The 17,351-nt window shown below is 43.9% G+C and overlaps 1 pseudogene; it reads left to right on the forward strand.

The window, feature by feature from the left end:
* The first annotated feature begins 240 nt into the window (after window positions 1–240).
* On the forward strand, window positions 241–2,579 carry LOC104663456 (annotated as a pseudogene).
* Window positions 2,580–17,351: the final 14,772 nt, after the last annotated feature.

Raw genomic sequence — 17,351 nt, forward strand, 5'->3', positions numbered from 1 at the left:
GGGAAAGCAATTGAAAATGCAAAAATGAGGCATCTGAATGAAGGACTTATTGTACTGAATTCAGCACTTATGAATCTTATCTGCAGACATGTACAGACTACATCCTAAGATTGACTTCTGCTTTAATAGAAATACATGAACCAGTGCCTTACTGGAAGTGATCTGTGTGTTTTAAGAACTGGTATATATCGGTAAATCAGGGATTTCTTCTTGGTTTGGATCCATTGCTGGATATGAAAGATGGCAAGTCCGGATAGAAGTAAAGGGAAGACATTAAAAGCAAAAAATAAAAATAAATAAATAAAACAATGCCCCCAGGTTGTCGGAAGCAAGTGGAGATTCTGAATAAGTCAAGGCATGTTGAAGCACTGAAAACAGAAGCAGCCGGGAGTAATGCTCGAAGTGGTAATCAGAATTTCAGTCCTAGTGTCATAACTAGCAAATGTAGATATTCTGAAAATGGTGCTTCCTCAATGGACTCTAATAAAAATTTGATACCAGAGAAAAGTAAAGTATTCTCTTGGAATTGCAGAAAACCAGTAGAAGAAATTGTTCATTCTGAAACAAAATTGGAACAGGTTGTTTGTCTGTACCAAAAGCCAAGTAAAACAACAGATTCCCCAAGCACAGTCTTTATACAAGAGGCAAAAGATTCACTGAACACTTCTAAAAGCCATTCTGAAAACCATTTTGAGTATTAGACGAATGTAACAGGATCCCTTTTTGAGCACAAAGGGGCTTGTAGTCTGAAGTCCAGTTTCTGTCCACTGAGTTTATTGAGTGGTGGTGTTCAGATGCCAAAGTCTACAGCAACCAGTACTGTGGATAATAAGAAACTGACCAGATGGTTTTCCATTTAGAAACAAACTCCAATTCAGAATCACATTTGCCTTTTATTAAAGTGACAACATTTTAAGTTCGGAAGGCTCACATTTTGTGCCTGTTGAGAAAACACCTAACTTGGTGAATTCAGTCACTTGTAACCAACTGTGTTGATGACATTTTGAAAACTGAAGAATCTAGTAGAACCTGTCCTTCCAGCATTTCAAATTGTGAAAGTGCAGATTCAACTTGGCAGTCATCACTTGACACTGATAACAACAGCCATTATCAAAAGAAGAGGATGTTTTCAGAAAACAAAGAAAAGATTAAACGCATGAAAACTTCAGAGCAAATTAATGAAAATATTTGTGTAGGTTTGGAAAGGCAAACAGCATTCCTGGAACAGGTCAGATATTTGATTATCTATAGTATAAATTATGAACTATTTGATAACAAACTGAAAGAATTGAACGAATGCACTGGGAAGATAGAGTGCAGGAATAAACATGAAGGAATAGCTGATGAACTCTTCACAAAAATAGCAAAACTCCAAAGACATATTAAAACAGTATTATTCTCTCAAAGGAATTGTTTGGAACCAAACATGTTATCCAGTAATGGAGCCTATAAAGTTGCAAATTCAGACTGTGAATTTGGATAAGAATCTGGAGTCAGGGCCCGGCACAGTGGCTCATGCCTGTAATCCCAGCACTTTGGGAGGCCAAGGCGGGAGGATCTCTTGAGGTCAGGAGTTCGAGACCAGCGTAGACAATATGGTCAAACCTCGTCCCTACTAAAAATACGAAAATTAGCCAAGCATGGTGGCCGGTGCCTGTAATTCCAGCTACTCGGGAGGCTGAGGTGGGGGAATCACTTGATCCTGGGAGGCGGAGGTTGCAGTGAGCTGAGATCACGCCTCTGTACTCCAGCCTGGGTGACAGAGTGAGACTCTGTCTCAGAAAAAAAAAAAAAAAAAAAGAATCTGAATCTGGAGTCAGTTAATAGTCCAGTTTAAAGAAAGTCTTCTGAGAATTATGAGCCTTCTAACCCTTCAGAAAAAGGAAGTAAAAAATTAATTTGTCACCAGATCAAAATGAGTGTTTCTGAAAGTAACAATGATGATCTTATGTTGATTTCTGTGAAAAGTCCTAATTTGACAACTCCAGTTAAATCCGACAGATATCAGAAAAATTACATCAGGAAATTCCATCAATTCTCTCATTGCTGAAGTTATGACTGTACAGAGGAAACTCGATTCTACAATTGATTTGACAAAAGAAGGCCTATCCAACTGCAATACAGAAAGTCCAGTATCCACCATGGAGTACCTTTGGAAACTATTTTAAACTCAAAAGAAACAACCTCATTGGCACAAAATGCAGCCCAGGTTCCTGAGTCCTTTGAGCACCTGCCACCACTCTCAGAACCACCACCACTAATACCTGAATTAGTAGATAAAATCTCAGACCCACTTTCTCACCAGAAGCCTGAGCTCGAAGTGAAATGGGTTTTGAGACCCAGTGCTCTCCTGTAGAAAGTTACCACCTCTTCCTGTGTTATGAGAACCCTAATAATAAGTTAATTTGGAAGAAGATTGGAGAAATTAAAGCTTTACTACTCCCAATGGCCTGTACTTTAACTCAGTTTTTAGCTTCCAACAAATATTATTTTATTGTCCAATCAAAAGATATTTTGGATGGTATGGACCATTCTGTGATATAAAATCTATCCCTGAGTTTTCTGAAAATCTTACCTAAAAAAGAGGTCTTCAATAATTATATATTATACTACATGTTTTCCATATTTGTGTTGTTTACAATATCACTGTAATACCATTTCCCATTGTAAAAGGTCAGCTCAGATTGTGAGCCCTTTCTATAGAAACAGTCCTCTTCTATATGCTGTAAGTGGCCAGTAATTTGATGAACTTCTGATGTGTATTAAATATATCCTTCCAGTGGATAAGTTCTAAAACATACACTCTCATTGACCCATGTTGCTGAGGTGTGTTGTGAACAATACCTTTGGTGATTGGGGAACTGCTGCTTTCATCAGAAGACCTAGAATACAAGTAGCCACTGTTTCCTCCATTGACAATCAGCATTTAGTGAGCTGCTGTGGTCAGCATAGCTACAGGAAAAATTGGTTCTTTTTTTTTTTTTTTTTTTTTTTTTTGAGACGGAGTCTCAGTCGCTCAGGCTGGAGTGCAGTGGCACGATCTCGGCTCACCGCAAAATCAGCTCTTGACTGAGGCCGGGTCATCCTTGGGGTGCACCTCCACCAAGATTTTATGAAAAGATGACATTTTGAGCTAGATGATAAAAATAAATATAAAAATTTAAAGATTTCATGAAAAAAAGAAGAAAAGGGAGAAGACACATATATATCCAATGTTAGGGATGAAAAATCAACTTTGCTAGAGATTCTGCTAATACTCAAAATAATAAGATGATATTAATGGGATATTATTAAGAAAACGACCTAGATTTAGATTAGATGAACAATATCATAGAGAAATGCAACTTAAGATCTTCATAACTTTGGGATACGAAGAGATTTTTTAAGGCAGGATATTTAAAAAGTTCTATGATGGAAAATAGATGAAGTTTACCACCTTGAAACCAAGAACCTCTCTCTTCATCAAATGACTTGGTGAAAAGTAAGCCAACAGCGGGAGAAAAGATTTGCTACTCATATAGTCAACAAAGAGCTCCTACACCGAATACAAAAAGAATTTCTAAAAATCAATAAGGAAAAGTCAAACAGCCAAATAGAAAACATTGGCAGAAAACTTGAATAAGCACTTCACAAATGACGAGATCTAAATGACACATGGAAAGGTGTTGGGCCCCATTACTAATTGGGGAATATAAATTAAAACCATGAGTTACCGGCCGGGCGCTGTGGCTCAAGCCTGTAATCTCAGCACTTTGGGAGGCCGAGACAGGCGGATCATGAGGTCAGGAGATCGAGACCATCCTGGCTAACACGGTGAGCCAGGCTAAACAACCTCATTGGCACAAAATGCAGCCCAGGTTCCTGAGTCCCCGTCTTTACTAAAAAAAAAAACTACAAAAAACTAGCCGGGAGAGGTGGTGGCGCCTGTAGTCCCAGCTACCCGGGAGGCTGAGGCAGGAGAATGGCGTGAACCCGGGAGGCGGAGCTTGCAGTTGAGCTGAGATCCGGCCACAGCACTCCAGCCTGGGTGACACAGTGAGACTCCGTCTCAAAAACAAACAAACAAACAAACAAACAAACAAACAAAACCCATGAGTTACCGATGCACTCACCAGAATGGATAAGCTATGGAAGTCTGTAATACCAAGTCCTGTGCAGCTCTGGAGTACAGGTGCAACAGTTGGCACTCTTCCCATTGAAGGAAACCAGAATGTGTCACTCCAAAACCTACCTCTTTGAAATAAATATTTTTGAACTGAAGGCAATTAAAAAGTAGCAAAGGGAGAAAGAGCTCTTTCTATTCTCTCCTCTGCCCCTACTGCCTAAAGACAGGATATAAATTATCCTTTACTGGAGATGACTGCTGTCAGCTCAGAGATGGCACCAGAGGAATCTACAAATAACCCTTACTCCATTAGTTTCTTCTCATATTCTACTCATAGCTACCTCTGGAAGCTTAAAACTTTGCTTTGTCTTGTCACTTCTCTAAAATTTATTATTCTTTGTTGAAGCTGTTAAATTAGCCAGAGTTTCAAGTCACTGCTTTGAGGTACCTTTCATTGAAGTTTCTCTTATGTGATGCATGCTGTTTGCATTTATACACTTGTCTGTTTTCTCTCTTGTTAATCTGTCTTTAGTAACAGGAGTCTGTCCCAACAATACATTTATAAGGGCTGAAGAAAAATTATGTTGTTTCCTTGGCGTCATGCATTGCTGGTGGATATGCAAGTTCACATGATTTCTATGGAAAAGAGTTGTCAGAATCTTCTAAAGTTGAACATATACATACCCTATGATCCCAAATTTCTTGGAATTTCCAAAATTTCTTAGATTTATACCCACAGAAATTCATGTACATATGTATTATAAGATTTGTATAAAAATATTCATAGCTGCGTATTGACCATGGCGCCAAACTGGAAGCGATGTGCATGTGTATCAGTTGTAAAGTTGAATGATCTAGGGCCATGTGCTAATTATGTCTGATGAAAAAGCCAGATTCAAAAAAGTAAATACTGTATGACTTGATTTATATTAAGTGCAAAAACTAGGCAAAAAGTTAATGCTTAGGAATGTATGTTTAGGTAGTAAAGCTATAAAGAAAAGTATAGAAGTAATTGCCATAAAAATCAGGATAATGTTCCCCTTGTTGAGGAGAAAACATGAGGTGACTTCTGGGTGTTGATCATCATCTAAATCAGGAGTTGGTAAATTACAGTCTGGTACCTATTTTCATAAATAAAGTTTTATTGGAACAATGCAGGTACTTTTGTTTAATATAGTCTGTGGCTGCTTTCACAATGCAACAACAGATACAGATGCTGTGACCTGAATGTTTGTGCCTTTCCTGCCAAATTCATATGATGAAACCTAATCACCAATGTGATGATACTAGGAGGCCTTTGGGAAGTGATGAGATTATGAGGGTGGAGCTCTCATAAATGGAATTAGTATCTTTATAAAAGGGGCCCCAGAGAGCTAACCTGCCCCTTCTACCATGTGAGGACACAGTGAGAGGGAACCTTATAGGCCAGAAACCGGGAAACAGGCCCTTACCAGACGTGGAATCTGAGTCAGCTGGCACTTTGATCTTGGACTTCCCAGCCTCCAGAACTGTGAGAAGTATATTTTGATTGTTTATAGGCCACACAGTTTATGGCATTTTGTTACAGCTGCCTGAATGGACCAACACAGCAGAGTTAGGTAGTTGCTGAAGGGACCAAATCAGCTACATAAAATATTTACTCTTGCTCTCTAGAGAAAAAGTTTGCTGACCCCTGAGCTAGACTTCCACCTGGGTATTGATCTCATAGGTGCTTCTTTGTGACAAATCACTGCCCTCTACATTCTATTTCTGCTGTACGTTTTTCTTTTGTATATCTTTCTGTGTATATGCTGTATTTCACAAGATGATATTCAAGCTCCATATTTGAGCTTCAGCAGAGAACAACAGAACTGGGTGGAGACGTGGGCACTGGGAGGTGGATGATTCACCTTCTTAGAACCTCCTTACATACAATTTGCACTTACTGGTCAGCCAGTGTATACTTCACAGGTTTCCAGAGTTGTTCAAGAACCATCAAAACATGAATGTCCCTTGTTTTACAAATGAAGAAACTGAGGCTCAGAGAGATTTAACTGTCTTGCAGAGTTCTCAGAACTTGGGTGAGGAGATGGGATTTGAATGCATTCTGTCCAACTATGAAGTGCATAACACCATGAGGTTGCCTGCTAGCTATTGTTAGAAACAAAACAAATAAGAAGGAAAAACTCAGCCTGATCCTCAGGCATTTTAAGGGCCCGTAGCCAGCTCCTAAATTTAGCCAGTATTTTTTTTCTCCAGAATACATTTAAAAAATGCTTAACTGGATCATGTTTTTAGTCTCCTTAATAAACTGTTTTACCAAAAGGCTTGCAGAATGGGAACTACGCCCAGGAAACTTCTAGTCCTAGTAACCTGCCTGTGGTTGCACAGGAGGACCAATCTTCAAACCCAAGTCTATTTCCAAAGCTTGCGGAGGCCTGCAGGTGACTGATAGCTTTAATCACACCCCACTCCAAGCCTCTCTGCAAGCCTTGAAAATGAAAGGATGGGATTGGCCCAACCAATCATTCCCGACAGAGCTTTGTACTCTGCTTTCTTTCCAATACTCTCAGAGCCACAAAGGAAACAATCGCCTTTCCCAGGAACAGTACAGGCTGAGATGCCTTCTCTGGATTTGCTGTGCTTCGGCAAAGCCCTTATTGCCTCCTGCTCCACAGTTCACCAAGTGTAAATTATGGGGAAGATTAACCTGCCTATTATTACAATTGTTCACTCAACTCTTAACACCAAGAGCCATTACAGGGAAATTAGACTTCGGGGAATGCTATTTACAGCTGCTGGCCTGGTACCCAGGGGACTGCTACTAAATTCATTTATATGTTTTTCCCATGGAAATTCTCAGTGAATTTAGGTTACTCTTTCAATTTCCTAATCCTTCAGTGACCTTACATTGTCCAGCTCACCATAACCCCTTCCAGTGACATTTTCTTTCCCATCATACTTGAGATTATTTCTCTAAGAGGCAGAGTTATGACCCACTCTTGCTAATCCTCAACATATCAGGGGAGCTGTGGGCTAATGTGTTTATAATGGCATCAGAAAGACCTAGGTTCAAATTCCGGTCCCAGGAAAGAAGAGGCAAAATAACCCTAGACAAGTTATTTAATCTCTCAAAACTTCAGGTTCTGCTTACATGAAATGCACAGTTGTTAAGATTCAATGAGGTAATACATACAAAACATGCAACATGATATCGGGCTCATAGGAAGTGATGGTGGCCAACATGATAGTTGTTTAATTCTGGGTATCTATTATTGCTGTTGTTTAGTGAAATCCTGACTTTATTTATAGACTGAGCAGACTGGGAGGGACCAGGAGCAATGGGAAGGGTTTATGGAGCCTGATGGAAATGGGACTTGCCAGGATGGACTGACAACATTCAGTGAATAGATGGCTTGGGAGTAGGATATCTGCCCTTCCCATACACTCCCACCCATCGCCCACATTCCCTGGCTTGGGACCTCTGCTGCTCTACCTACCAGACCTCATGTGATCCTGCAGCCCAGGGCTGGGCATGGGCCCTTGACTCTTCGTAAATTCCTGGCTGTAATTCTGTGTTCTTTCTGGCACTGACTTCATAGCAGCAGAATTTTAATAGACATCAAACATCTGGTTCTGTTTGGCTTCAGTTTTCAGTTAGAATATAGTAAGTCATCCTTTCCTCACCACTCCAGAGCTTGCATATTTCTGAAGACACATTGTTTCCCTTCTTCGCTAGTGGGAGGGATGGGCCTCTGCCCTGCTGTAGTTTTGGTATTTAACATTTTTAGGGCCACTTAATCTAGATGTCACTGGACTTTCAGTCCTGTTTTCTCACTTGCGCCTATGACAATGACTCTGAGGTTGCTGGGAGCCAGGATCACCCCTACTTTACTGGTGAGGGAATGGGTAGTCTTAGACCAAGTTATATCTGAGTCTAGATGTCACATCTCTTGGGTCTGTGCCAGCATGCTGTGCTGTAAAAACCATCACTGTCTCCTTCCTAAAGATGAGGCTTGCAGCTGCAGATGGGTATCAACTCATGGGAAGCCACTCCCTTCAAAGACCTGGATGACTTTATTCTGGATGTTTCTGGCAAGGCCCCAGGTCCAAAGAATGAAGAGGGCCCTGATGGACCCTCTGCACTTACAGACTTAGTGTCTGAACCTACATGTCTCACCATCTTGTCCCTTCCTCTCTGTTCCAACCTGCCTGGCATCAGCCCTCACCTGTTCCCCCCATTCCCTCCTCTGCCTGTTCTTTCCCTTGGCTGTAGTCAATAGCTCCTTCCACCTTCCAACTTTTGGCTTCATCTCCTGGCCACTGACACCCATGGTGTCTCTGCCTTTAACCTGGCCCCAGCATGCCTTCGTGCTGCCCTCCGAGGAAACTTTCATCTTTTTTTTTTTTTTTTTTTTTTTGAGATGGAGTCTTACATTGTCACCCAGGCTGGAGTGCAGTGGCACGATCTCGGCTCATTGCAACCTCTGCCTCCAGGTTCAAGCGATTCTCCTGCCTCAGCCTACTGAGTAGCTGGGATTACAGGTGCCCACCACCATGCCCAGCTAATTTTTTTTCATATTTTTAGTAGAGAGGGGGTTTTACCATGTTGGTCAGGCTGGTCTCGAACTCCTGACCTCAGGCGATCTGCCCACCTTGGCCTCCCAAAGTACTGGGATTACAGGCTTTAGCCACCACACCTGGCCAGAAACCTTCATCTTGAATTTGTCTTCTGGACCCTGATGGCAGCTCAGGAAGTCCTTGCAGGCCTTGCTCCATAATATAATCCCAGAAGCACAGTCTGATCTGGTGCTTGTATATCTGATGCCATTCAGGTCCCATATGCAGACCTGAGGCAGGCTGGACATGTAGAACGGTTGAATAACTCGGCAAAATTTCTAGTTATCTCTGTTGCTCCCCTTCAGAAGGAAGATGATATTCCACACTGCTGGGGTAATGCCTCATCATCCCCTGAAGTGGCCTCGGCTGCCCTGCCCAGCCTGTGCCTGGCACAGGCTGCCCCTCACCTGGCAGGAGTCTATGGGCTTTGCAGCCAGGGCCTGCATTTTTATATCATCCTAAGTCAGCAATATCTCTGCCACCATTCACCTTGGCTCAGTCTGCTCAAAGTCTCTCCTGCTTTCACATATCAGTCTGCTCACTGTGGGCTTGCCCCTGGTTTCGGACCCTAGTTTACCTGCATTCCTGGACTTGATCCCACCAGTTCAGCTCCTTGCTTACTGCAGGTCTATTCTCTCTTTAGCTGTGGCACAGTGGGATTGACCACCTGTGCTGGTTAATTTTATGTGTGAATTTCGCTGGACCTTGGTGTCCAGCTAATTGGTCAAACATTATTCTGAATGTTTCCATGACTGTGTATTTTTGAATGAGATGAACATTTAAATCCATGGACTCTGAGTAAAGCAGATTGCCCTTCATTATGTGGGTGGGTTTCATCTAGCCCATTGAAGACTTTAATAGAACAAAGACCGACTGCTGCCAGCAGAGGGATTGTGGCAACTGACAGCTTTGGACTTGACCTGCAACATGGGCTCTTCCCTGGGTCTACAGCCTGCCAGCCCACCCTGTGGATCGTGGACTTGCATGACTCCATAATTGTGTAGGCAGTTCCCTTCACTATCTCTCTGTGTAGATACACATCCTATGGGTTCTGTTTCTCTGGAGAACACTGATTAATGCAGCTTCTAACACAGGGATGGTTAAGAGAATGGATTCCAGAGCCTTAAAAAAAAAAAAAAAACTTACAAATTTTTATGATCAACTTAAAAGTTATGTTTTTCACCTTTTTTATTGTGGTGAAGTATACATAACATAAAGCTTACTATTTTAACCTTTTTTTTTTTTTTTTTTTTGAGTCAGAGTCTCGCTCTGTCACCCAGGCTGGAGTGCAGTGACACGATCTTGGCTCACTGCAACCTCTGCCTCCCAGGTTTAAGCGATTCTCCTGCCTCAGCCCCCCAAGTAGCTGGGACTGCAGGTGCCCACCACCGTGCCTAGCTAATTTTTTGTATTTTTAGTAGAGACAGCGTTTTGCCGTGTTAGCCAGGATGGTCTCAATCTCCTGACCTTGTGATCCGCCTGCCTCGGCCTCCCAAAGTGCTGGGATTACAGGCATGAGCCACCGTGCCTGGCCTATTTTAACCATTTTTAGGTGTATAGTTCAATGGCACTAATTTAAGGACATTCACATTGTTCTGCAATCCACCTCCACACTCTCATCTTTGCAAACTGAACTCTGAACCTGTTAAACAATAACTCCCCATTTCCTTCTCCCCTCCAACTCCTAGACTTTCTGCTTTCTGTCTGTATGAATTTAACTACACTAGGTCCCTCATATAAGTGGAATCACCCAGTATTTTACCTTTGTTACTGGCTTTTTCCCCTGTGCAAAATGTCTTTCAGGTTTATCCATGTTGTAGCATGTGTCAGAACAGAACAACTATTAAGCTGGGTTCCTTCAGCAATTTTCTAAACTGCTTGAGTCATCTCATCTCATCTCATCTCATCTCATCTCATCTCATCTCATCTCATCTCATCTCATCTCATCTCATCTCATCTGTAAAATGGGAGTTGTAAGAGTATAAGCCTTATGGGGTTCAATGAGTTAGTATGCAGAAAGTTCTTGAGCAGTAGCTGGCTCATTGTGAGTGCTCAAACAATGCAGCCTGACATTATTAGGTTCCTCTCTGATCTGGTGCCAAGGGTCCTTTTTCAAGATCTGCTGCCCTGCTCAGAATGGTGCTCTTTGGCCATCCCACATCTAGCATGTGGTTTTCTCAGTGAATATTTGTGACATGAATGTACACATGGAACTTATTCTCTCCCCAGCTCTGGCCCTGGAGGGTCAGATGAGGGACAGAATTTCTAAGCTGTGACAGGGAGTAAAATAGAGCTCTCTTAAGTACCACAGTTACTTAAACTTCAATGGTTTCCAATATGGTACCTAAACCCCAGTAGCAGTAAGCTAATGATTTCATGTCAGGATGAAATAGGAAGCAACACTGGTCTACAACTTGGAGTTGATGGCCAAGTTCAGAGTTTAAGACCTTGCTTTGTTATTTGTTGGGAGCACAACCTTGAAATACTAATCTCCCCCTGAAAAACCTTAGTTTCCTCATCTGTCAACGTGGATTACAAGCTCTATTTTCCAGGGCTGCCATGAGAGCTTCACATGAGATTTTGATGGAACTCACTTTGTACATGATTCTGCACCACGAGGGCCACCCTCTTCCTCAAGTCCCTGCCTTGCTCGGGTGGATCTCAGCTACCAGGAAGCAGCACACCATTTGCAGTTTGGATTCAATTTCCTCTTGACTCTTCTTTTCATTACAAACATGATAAAAGTGAGAGAGACAGATGGCAAGACTTGATTCACTTTTACAAAATGTTTTTATGGTGTGAATATAAAACTGAAAACGAGGGGAACGAGAAGGTTGCAATACCAGGGGAGTTGGGGAGGTGGTGAGCCCAGTGGGGAGGTTTTGGCTAATTGCTCATGTTTTGAGTGGTGCTCCCTGCCACCGGTCCACCACTCTGGACACCCTAGGACATCACTGTCAGTGAGGAGAGACAGACAGCAGATAGACTTTCTCCTTAAAGCACCTTCCTGAAGGGACACTCAGAGTCAAGACACTGGTCACTTAGTGGCCGATGGCTCTGGGTCGGACCAAATGATGCTGCCTTTCCTAGCACAGTGAGGCAATGTTCTCTAGCTGAAGCCAGGGCAGCACAGAGTCTGCCTGAATTCCTCTCAACATTTGATTAGGCCAGGCTTTCTCAGCATGGCACCATCGATATCTTGAGCTGGATAGTTCTTTGTTGTGGGTGCTGTCCTTTACATTTTTGTATGTTTAGCAGCATCCTTGGCCTCTACTCACTAGATGCCCGTAGCACCCTCCCCATCCCAATTGTGAAAAACAAATCCCCCCAGGGGCTGGCAAAACTGCCCCCTATTGAGAACTACTGGGTTATGCCCATCAGTTGGGGTGCCTAGGTCTGCCCTTCTCGTGGGGCTGGATAAGCTAGACGGAATAGGCAGAGAGTTACCTGGCAGCCCTTTCCTGGGGATCTTTTGCTTACTCTCCACCCTGAATCAAGGAGCTCCACTGGTCTCTGGCTTCTGGTTGGCATTGGCCAGTAAGGAACACAAGGAGGAGATCCAAGGAAGTACAGAGGGTGAGGTCAAGGTATTCGTTCACCCACTTCCCCTCTGCAGGTTTGAGGGGATGGCTGCCTCCCTTGCAAAAGGTCACCTCTCCCTTTTAGTGGACTGCTCCAGGTTCTGGGACCTGCTTCTCTCTTAGCTGCATCAGGCCTGGGGGTGCTAACAGCTTCTCTCCCACTGCTGCTAGCCCCAGGGTGCTGCATGCTTTGGTCAGTTACCTCCACCCTGTCTTCACCTTTCTGAATTTCTCTAATGACTACATTTGAATGTGCTGTTTGCTTGCTGTTGAAACATAACTGATTTTTACAAACAAATATTTATTTTTCTTGCATTGGTTCATTTGACCATTCATTTGTTCAACACATTGATTTTCATGTCTACCTGTCCTGGGCCAGGCATGATGTCAGGTACTGGGGGCACAGAAATGGATCAGACGTCATTCCTGCCTGAAGGGAGCTTACAGTCTTCCTGTGGAATAAGACAGGAGGATGGTGATAGTCCGAGACCTGGTGCTAAGGTGCTCTATGAGAGGTCTGGCAAAGCGCTGGGGAGGACACAGGAAGAGTATGGCCTAGGAAGCCTGGTGACCCAGGGGAGAAGGTACTGGATCTCCTGCAGTGATGACACATCATCAGGTGGTTCTACGAGGATGTCCCCAGATCACAGCAGCACATCCTAGGCAGAGGCACAAAGTCTGCAGGCTCCTCTCTCCAGGCCCTAGGGACTCTCTCTGGGGAGGAGTAAGCTATGCATGTTCAAGCCAAGAGCCTTCTTGCCAGGGCTCCAGAGCTCACTCACCCTGAGGCCCTCCACTCTTTGGCTATTTGAAATCCGTGACTGATGCTGTGAAGAAAAAGAACATTCCAGTGCAGAGAAGTCTTTCTCTGCAGCGGCTGCCAAACAGGCTCCTTGCCGAGGTACCTCCCTGCTGCCTGCCAGCCAGCCATATTTCAAAGGTCACAATTTCCTCCCTGTGGTTTTCTACAGAGCTAAAGTCTCCAAGACCCTGAAATAAATTAAAATATTGATTGATTCTTAATATTCTCTCAAATCTCTCAAAATCTCCAGGTCTTATATAAATCAATGTGCCGGTTCCAGGGACTTATTCAGTAATCTGCAAAGTATCCTGGTAATTACTTTCGGGCTGACCCCGTGGCAGAGGGAGGCCACCTTTCCATCATTTTTAGGGCCCTGGGTGCAGTAACTGATCAGAGGACTCTCTTTTCTTATTTCAATTACTGAACCTCTTCAACACAGTGCCTTGGACAGCACAAGGCAGCCCACCTGCTGGAATGAGTCTGTGGGGCAGACCTGGGTTAGGAACTCGCCTCCCTGCTGCCCTGCCTCATTCTGCTTCTCCCCTCTACCCCTTCCACCTCATCCCCTGCCTTTTACTCCAGTGTCCTTAGCTTCTTGGCAAGGATAGTTCAGAAATTAATTTAAAACACTCCATTTCTGCAGATTAAGTAGAGAGCTTGTCTTATTGGGGAAAAGCTGTCTGAAAGCCTCAAGCACATGGGCCCTTCTGATGCTGCCCAAGGCAGCTGCCTGGATTTCAGGAGTGAGGGTGGGATGGGAAGAAGGAGCGGGGAGATGGGCCATATGCCTCTCATAACAGTGCTCATTTACACTGCAGTAAGTAATAAAGTGACTTCAGCTCATTAGGGGCCAGTGCAGTTCTCAAAGAAGGGAGTGTGTTCCTAAGGAAGCTGGAGATGATGCCTTGTATACGGTCCTCCCCATCTGACCCCAACCACATCTGAGCCTCGCATTCTGCTGCAGCATCCCCTAACATCCTCCTGTCCTGAATGCCAGACAGGTGTATGGCCAGCCACCCCGGAACACGTTTTGCTTTTTCACCATTCTTAGCCTTTGAATATATTAATCTCTTTATCTGGGATGCTTTGCTCCTCTTTCCCCCATCTGAAAATCTCCTGGTCATCCTTCAGAGCCTAGTTCAAGACCGGATGCAGTGGCTCACACCTGTAATCTTAGCACTTTGGGAAGCTGAGGCAGACAGATCATTTGAGGTCAGGAGTTCGAGACCAGCCTGACCAACATGGTGAAACCTGATCTCTACTAAAAATACAAAAAATTAGCCGGTGTGGTGGTACATGCCTGTAATCTCAGCTACTCGAGAGGCTGAGACAGGAGAATCACTTGAAACTAGGAGGCAGAGGTTGCAGTTTAAAAAAAAAAAAAAACCTAGTTCAAATGTGAACTCTTGTGGGGAACTCCCACACTTCTTGTGTTTTCCTCTGCAGTTGAGGATTCAGACAAACCTCAAAGGTGTTTGCAGACATGTCTGCAGGTGTCTGGCTTCCCATCACCTTAGAGTAAAGCTCTCATGGTGACCTACAAGAGCCCATGTCATCTACCTTTCATAATCTCTCTGGGCTCCAGTAACATTGACTGCCTTACTGTTCTTCAAAAGCCGGCAACCAATGCCCCCCACCCCACTCAGGTTCCTTGCATTTGCAGTTCCCTCTGCCTGGAATGCTGTTCCCCACAGCAGAGGTGGAAGAAGCTGTTCTCACGGAGGGGACATGGAGGTCACATTTTAGATCTCCAGGTGAGCATGTTGCAGCAGGGTCAGGGTGTGGGGTCTTCTGCTCACTTCTGCTTGGTGTAGGGTGAGCTTCAGGACACCAGTGGGGACACCCTGTGGAGCAGAAACAGAGAGATCCACAGACCTTGAGACTTGTGGGGAAAGGGAAACCTGGGGCTCAAGAACTCACCTCGTGTGCAGACAACACCCAAGACCTCCCCTGGGAGCCCAGAAGCATTCAGAGGGCACTGTGGAGTGGTTGTGATCCTGTGTGAGCAGAAGGAAGTTATGACACAGTGAGGTCTGAGGTAGTCCTGTCACTGGGACTCTATCCCGCCAACAGGCTAGAGGAGGCAAAGAGTTTCCTGTTGTATTGACAGCATCGTCTTGGGTTACAAATAGATTTCACACTGAGACATACGCCTACCTGTTCAAAGTGGCTGAAGGGCTTCAGGCCAACATCATGGAAAACACTCTCCAACCAACCATCTCAAGCCTTTCTGGATTAAGACTGATATATTCAAGTTTATTTTCCTCAAACTGCTGAGTAGAAAATGAGAGAATTTTTTGGTGGGTCTTTGCATAGGCCCAAGCAGGTGGGGCTTCCAACCCTGTACCACAGGGTGATCACACATATACACATGCACACACACACACATACACATGCACCTGCGCCATGGCAGGCAGGAGCTGCAGGAGTGAGGCTGGTACTTCAGTCAATGGTGCCTTTCCTTTGGGGAACCATCTGTCCTTTTCCTTCTGCCAACTGCAGCCAATTCTCTGGTTCTTCTTTGTCGTCCCACAGCTCCAAATTCTCAAGAGATGGGGTACAGATAGTGGTCATAATCTTATCCTCCCCACAACATGGAAACTTAGGGTTCAAGACAATATGTCTACTTTTTTGTTTTTACTTGAGAACATCTGGGAGCTAGGCCAGCCTACAGGCCTAGTGGGCTGTAGCTAGAGCAGGGAGCTTCTCACCAGGATAGTAGGAAGTGTTAGGATGAGATGAGGCTGAGACCTAAGGCCCAAGAGGAGGGGCTCAGGTGACTAATATGAGAAGGCCAGGAGAAATGTTAAAACTGGGAGCAGACATGGAAATCAGAGAACCAGGGAGACAAGAGCAGGCATAGTGGCCACAGAGAAATTGAGGAAGCTCTAGGACAATCTCTTGGAATAGGTACAGTATTTGTTGCTGACTTTCACAGGCCTGCAAAAATGTGATAAATGGGTGGCCAGTCTGGGTTTGAGGCGTTGGGGTGGGATGAACAGTTAGCCTAGATGGTTGACTTCTATATGGGAATCAACTCCTTCTCCTTTCTTAGTCTTGCCTTTACATAATCGTGTTAGGACAATCTTCATTCTTCTTGTTTTCTCTAAGGTAGTGAGGGATAATAATTATCAGAAATTTTACTTTCTGAAGAGAATGGGGATCTGAATTTATCAATCTTTATTCACTTTTCACTTTTTTTTTTTTTTCCAGAGGCAACCACTTCACTCTTATTCTACATCTCTTTTGAGGAGATTCCTTCTAGAACTTTCCTTTCACTCACTCCGGGGGATGTTGCAGTCCTAAACAGGGACTTAGAAAAGTGGAGTTCCAGCCCCTTCCCCATTAATTACTGACTGCGTGACCCTGAGTATGTCACTTACCCTCTCTGGGCAATTTGGCTACATCATCTTCAAGGGCTTCCCAGCTGTGCTACTCTGGGATTCTCTAAGTCTGTCTTCTTTATGGATTAATCTCTAAGCCACAATGACACCTCCATCCAGAAATGCCATTCCAAATGTTCACTGGTGAGCAGGTGTCTGCCCACAGACCCTGCTCCCCAGATGCTACAGGCAATTTGGGAACTATATTTTTAAAATCACCACAGATGGGAAGACTAAATTGAAATGAGACTTGTTTGAAAACGCTGCTTTTAGCATTTTAGCCCCATCCTTCATCCTTCATTACATTCAACTTTTCAGATGGCTGCCCCCAACAGCCCATGATCTTTTTGATTGCTCAACAAAGTCTCCTGGAAAAGAGCTTCTGATCACTGCTAGCTCTGTGGCCTCTCCTTCTTGCCATCTCATAATTCTTGTTCTAGTCCATTTCAGGGCTATTGAAGTCCCATATGATCAATGTCATGGCCTCATTAACTGACTCTGTTATCTGCATAAACATGGGCAGATTTGCTTTTTCATCATGCCCTAGAGGTCTATAACAGCGTCGATGATCTTTCCTACTGTCTTAATTCATTTTGTGCTGCTATAACAGAATAACAGAAACAAGGTAACTTATAAAGAACAGAGATTTATTTCTTACAATTCTGGAGGCTGGAAAGTCCAAGGTTGAGAGGCCTGCATCTGGCAAGGGCCTTCTTGCTGTGTCATCACATGGTGGAAGGTGGAAGAGCAAGAGAATGCATATGTCCATGAGAGAGAGAGAGAGAGAAAGAGAGAGAGAGAGAAGTGGGGGTGGACTCATTTTTTAATCAGGAACCTACTCCTGCAATAACTAACTCTTGCAATAATGACATTAATTCATT

Source organism: Rhinopithecus roxellana, chromosome 15, assembly GCF_007565055.1.
Source record: "Rhinopithecus roxellana isolate Shanxi Qingling chromosome 15, ASM756505v1, whole genome shotgun sequence".
In the NCBI taxonomy this organism is placed as follows: Eukaryota; Metazoa; Chordata; class Mammalia; order Primates; family Cercopithecidae; genus Rhinopithecus; species Rhinopithecus roxellana.